The 5,881-nt window shown below is 51.4% G+C and overlaps 1 pseudogene; it reads left to right on the forward strand.

Moving 5' to 3' along the window:
* Window positions 1-1,058: 1,058 nt before the first annotated feature.
* Window positions 1,059-2,985, forward strand: LOC119368126 (annotated as a pseudogene).
* The last annotated feature ends 2,896 nt before the right edge of the window (window positions 2,986-5,881 follow it).

Consider the following 5,881-nt stretch of genomic DNA (forward strand, 5'->3'; position numbering starts at 1 on the left):
CTTCCCGCTCGAGCCGGATCTAGTTCATCCAATAGTCTCTTGATAAAGAGAGAGACTTTAACGAGTTCAGCATGTCGCCAAAGGGCGAGCGCTGGAAGATATCCGCAGTGGTGAACTCCATTACCCGAGCCTAGCCTGATTCGGCGGGCTCGGAGGTGCGCGGACTGGAACCTACAGCCGGATACGAGTCCAGGGGTCCGATGTCATAGGCTTCCTTGGGGGTGAAGTCTGTGTTCGGCTCTACCGCCGATGGATGTGCAGTCTCCAGGGCGGGGTCCATCCACCCGTCTCGGGCGATGCAATGTGCCCCGGATTTAAGTCCCGGGCTCCTGCAGGGGCGATATCCCTGGCATTGTTCGTTAGCAGGTCTATGCCGTGCTCGTCATGACTGTCTGGCGCTCCTGGCCACTACTAGGTAAAAGCTTATACACAGGATCTTACCAGCAGCGAGTTTTAAATTAAGGCGCTACTGCTACTTACTAGTAGCGTGCTATATTGACCCGCGCTACTAGTTAATATTACTCGTAGCGCATGGATAAAAAACACACGCTACTAGTAAATATCCCCAATCGTGTTCTGCGGATATGTCATAGTAGTAGCGTGGGTTTGCTGGGCCGCGCTAGTAATAGAAACGTAGTCGTAGCGCTGGTCACGAAAAGCGCTACAACTAACCCAGCCCAGCCAGCCCAGCAAGACAACCAACCTAGCATAGCGAACAACCACCATCGCTAGCTCTCTCATTTTCTCCTCTTCCTCCCGCGAACACTCGCCACCGCCACCAACGCCGGGCGATTCTGACTACTTCCGGCGGCCGTTGCCGGAACTGCACACCCACGAGCTCTCACGACGGTTCTTCCTTCCCTCCGACCAGATCCGCTCCTCGTGGCGGCAAGCGCTCACGCGCGACCCCTCCCCGCGGCTAGGGTTTCGGCTGCCTCCAACTCCGGTGCGGTGCGATCTCCTCTCCCCTCGATTCATGCCCTTTCCTCTTCCCTTCTTTCTTCTCTCCCAACCCCCTCACTTATTTCTTCGGTTCGGTGCAGCAACCGCCCTCCTCCATGGACGAGGACGACCACCACGGCACGCACGTGGTCGAGTTCGCCGTCGCCTACTCCGGTGTGGTCCTGGACCAAGGACCTCCGCCTCAACAGATCCTAGCTTGGGTAAGCACCCCCATCCCCATGGCCGTTTCACTTTCTTCCTCTGCCCCTCTTCTCTGTTCTTCCATGAATCCTCTGGTTTCAGTTAATTAGCAGCACAACCACAGCCACACAAAGGCGTAGGAGCGTTACTGCTTGTATAAAACTAAATCTCAGTAATGTTTTTTGTTATGTTACCATGGCTACCAAAGAGTGTTTGTGTCTTCTATTTCTCAATATGATATGCTCACAAGTTTGTTGATACGTGCAGATTGGTGGTCTCTGACTTTGCAACAGATGTTATTGTGCATATCGGTGAAGTCAGATTCTACTTGCACAAGGTCAGTGTGCTAGTATTTTCAGCAATTTTTGCTGAGGTCAACACTAAGAATTTATATTTGCTTCTAAAAATAACGGCAAGGGTGGTGGAAGTAGATATGTGTTACATCCTGCAGCACGTAGTTCTCCAGACACAGAATGTTCAACTGTCGGGGTCTCTTTGTCATGCCACCAAGAGTAGTAACATCATCAACATTTATGCTTCATGTATGATTGCTGTTGGGCTGTCTCTTTCCAATCTACTGGACCCTGTTTCACACACAAAATATTTTCACTACCAAGCTAATTATCAACACCACCTTAAAATATTTGTGATGGCCTAATAGACTGCCTTCGGCAACCTAACCAAACAAATCGAAGAATCATACATTACATTTATGTTACCATTCTTCAGACTAAAAAAACCTTATAGCAACCATATGCCGCTTTGGTGTTACCACCATCCAAATTTTGTTCTTCAGATATGCAAAATTATTCATTGTTCATCGGTCGCTTAGGGGAACATGGTTACCTTGGTGAGTCATCTCTAGTGAATTAGGTGTTGAAAATGTTTTCTTATGTATGTTTCAGTGGGAAGTCCGATCATTTGCTGCACAAAATCCGACAAATCGGAGGAGGAATGAGCGAGAAGCAATTCTATCATCAATGGCAAGGTTGGTCGTGTATTCCTATTCTTTGAGTTTTCTCTGTTTCAACCATACAATTCATCTAGCATATGGTATCGTCGTTGCAACCTTTCAATTTGGTAACTTGGAAGTAGTTTACAGTTACTGTATTGTGAGTGTGTGACCTGAAAATAAGGTAGCAAATTACTATAGATACTACTTCAAAACCATGTACTCCTACTCACTATTTTTGTGTGTCATGTGTACTACCAACTTACTGATGTTTCTTTAATTCCCACAGTCTACAAAATTCATGCTTGCTACTGTATGTTTGTGCCCCTAGCTTGCATGCTGATGTTGTATGTGCATGGTGGTGGCCTTCTTCCTGTTGTTATTTGCTCCATATTGAGAATTTTTTTGTAAAAGATAATGAGATGGACGCAGTTAGGAGATGATGCTAGCAAGTTCAAACTCTCTTGAATGGATAGATCATAGTGCAGTTAGGAGAAGTGATGTTATGAATATGTTGTATGCAAGTTCAGTGTGTATTAGAAAAAGTTCAGCATTAACTTATATAGAAAATTCACTACATGGAGATTTGGCAAGCAGTTTTGTAAAAAAGTTTATGGCGATTTGCTCCGACATGATTTTGTGTGTGTATTTTGGCAGCTCAACAAGATGAACCATACAGGCGAGGAACCTCCAAGGCACAGCAACTCCTCCGTCCAATTTGAGCGCTGGGTAAAGTGGTCTGTTTAGGTTGATGGAAAGCTAGGGAAAGTACCCACCTTTCAATGATAGTTGTGTGCGTATGATATGGGATGTCGTGATTTCTTCCTGTTCAGATGTTCACTATTGTATCTATGAATGCTTCAAGTGTTAAAGATGGTTCTGTGACCTAAGCTTATTTTTCATTGGACGTGTCTCTGATGGAAGCAACTGCATCTAACTTTTATTTTTTTAATTCACAATTACTTAGTAGTAGCGTGGGAAACAACAACTCACTACTAGTATTTAGGATAGCAGTAGCGCATAGGAGAAGCACGCTGCTGCTACACTTGTGTAGCAGTAGAGCTGGTGAGCACGCGCTACTGCTATGTGTTAGCTGTAGTGCCTTATTAGTAGCGCCGGTCCCCGCGCTACTGATACACCTAAAACCTGCGCTGCTGCTGGCCTTTTCCCTAGTAGTGGGCATAGGCCCGAATCCGCTAAAGATCGAGTCTCCGTGGATTTCGGCTGTGTGGTTTAGGTTTCCGAACCTGACCTGACGGCTAGGGACGTAGCTGTCGATCTGCTCCAGATGGCCAACTGAGTTGGCCCACAGTGTGAAGCTACCGAACACGAAGATCTGTCCGGGGAGAAAAGTCTCACCCTGGACCATGTTGTTGATGATGATTGAAAGAGCCATCGAGCCTTGCAGCGAGGACACAGAGGAACTCTCAATGAAAGCACCAATGTCGGTGTCAAAACCGGCGGATCTCGGGTAGGGGGTCCCGATCTGTGCGTCTAAGGCCAATGGTAACAGGAGGCAAGGGACACAATGTTTACCCAGGTTCGGGCCCTCTCGATGGAGGTAAAACCCTACTTCCTGCTTGATTAATATTGATGATATGAGTGTTACAAGAGTTGATCTATTACGAGATTGTAGAGGCTAAACCCTAGAAGCTAGCCTATGATGATGAATGTTGTGATCGTCCTCATACGGACTAACCTCTCCGGTTTATATAGACACCGGAGAGCGCTAGGGTTTACATGGAGTCGGTTACAAGGAAGGAAATATACTATCCGAATCGCCAAGCTTGTCTTCCATGCAAAGGAGAATCCCATCCGGACACGGGACGAAGTCTTGAGTCTTGTATCTTCATAGTCCAACAGTCCGGTCAAAGTATATAGTCCGGCTGTTCGGATACCCCCTAATCTAGGACTCCCTATCGGTGTTCTGGGAACGGGGGTCCCCAGACTTGCCTGCTTGCGGCCTGCGGCGTGGCTGAAGCGAAGGCCCAGTGCAGCCCAGCTTCATGAGCTCAAGCTCAAGACCCTTGCGAGGGGCCAAGCCTCGCAGGGCGGGTGACAGGAAGCTTCCTCAGGCGCAACCTCATCAGGCAGGCCCGCGAGGAGGCGGAGAGATCAAGGTAGGGCACCTCGCGAGGAGCCCGTGACGCAAGCCATGCCGATCGAGACCAGGCAGGTGCCAGGCGGCCGCCGGCCTGCGCAGTGTCCTTATTTCCCCTTTGGTGCAAGGGGGGCAAGCACAGGCCAAGGCATCAGGCAAAGGTGACCGTTTCGGTGCAACAAGACCAAGACCAGCAGAGCAGCAGGATGGAAGTCATCGTGGAGCCCAGGGCGGCATCACCGCCACAGTCTTTGGCAGTTGAAGACCAACTTTAGTCAGGATAAGTGTACTAGATGTTCCCCTTCAAAATGGCCAATTGTTGGCGCCCTTCCCGCTCATTATTTGGGAAGAGGCCCAGGGCCTTCCTCTATAAATAGGACTAGCCACCACCGTAGAGAGGAGAGGATCGAGATTGCGCATCAACTAGAGAGAGAGAGAGAGAGAGAGAGAGAGAGAGAGAGAGAGAGAGAGGCAACTGAACTCACCCAAGCAGTTCATCACACCAGCTCAAGAACAGCCTCTCGCGAGGCTGTTCTTCCCTTGTATTGTTCATCATCAGCCCGTGAGGCAATCCACCACACCACACACTGGAGTAGGGTATTACACCACAATGGTGGCCCGAACCAGTATAAACCTCGTGTCCCTTGTGTGCTCTTCTTTCTAGTCTAGATTCCTTGCAAGCCTTCGAAACGTGAGCTGGTAGGGGAAAGATCTTCGTGCGCACCCTAGAGTTCGAACCTCAAGGGTCTGCTGGAACCCGAAATCCGACATTCGGCGCGCTAGGTAGGGGTGCGCCAGAATCTTTCTTCCGCTGATCGAGTGTGATCTTCCGTCGTATCCATGGCTGACGCTCACCGGGCTCTCGCCACCCGCGTCGCCCAGACGGCGCCCGTCGGTGGACACCCCCGTCGTTCCCCGTCGCCTGCCACCAAGGCCACCACCGGCCTGGCAGGGAACGAGCAGTAGGCCTCGTCCCTGCATCCTTCGGTGCGGCGGGAAGGCCGCACCGCCACCCCGTCGCTGACTCTAGCCGGTTCATCGTCCCACGCCCGTCGCGCCCCCACGGACGCACACGCTGCGCTGCTCCTGGCACGTGAGCTCCTGCACTAGCATCCCATCGACGACCTCTACGATGACTGGCTCACCCGCATCACCAAGCTCGTCAGCGATGCAGGGGGCTCTCCTATGCCTTCTCTCTCGCTGCCTCGCCCTCCATCCTGCGCAGGAGGCGTGGATCAAGAGGTGCCTCCGCCACCTCCTCCCCAAGAAGGCACCTTGGCTCCAAGGCGCGCGGCCCCAGGACGAGACCCACCGTGTCCGGTGCCTGCACGACAAGAAAGGAGTTGCCAAGAAATCCCTCGCCCCCAAGAAGGTGCTCGCGTGCTCCTTGCACCGGCACGTCATGACCGCGCTCCCGCTCCAGCGCGCCAAGACCCCACGCTGCTCCTGGCGGCAGCGCGCGGAGACCTCCAAGATCAAGCCCTTCGTCACCAAAGGACTCCTGTGGCCACTGCAGGCTGTTGTGCCTTCACCGCCGAGCTACGCAGTATGGCCTGGCCGGGCAAGTTCAAGCCAGATCTGCCCCCACACTACGACGGCACTACAGACCCCGCGGAGTTCCTGCAGCTCTACGAGATGGGCATTGAAGCCGCCAACGGGGACGAAAAGGTCATGGCGAATTGGTT

Source organism: Triticum dicoccoides, chromosome 2B (genome assembly GCF_002162155.2).
Source record: "Triticum dicoccoides isolate Atlit2015 ecotype Zavitan chromosome 2B, WEW_v2.0, whole genome shotgun sequence".
Taxonomy (NCBI): domain Eukaryota; kingdom Viridiplantae; phylum Streptophyta; class Magnoliopsida; order Poales; family Poaceae; genus Triticum; species Triticum dicoccoides.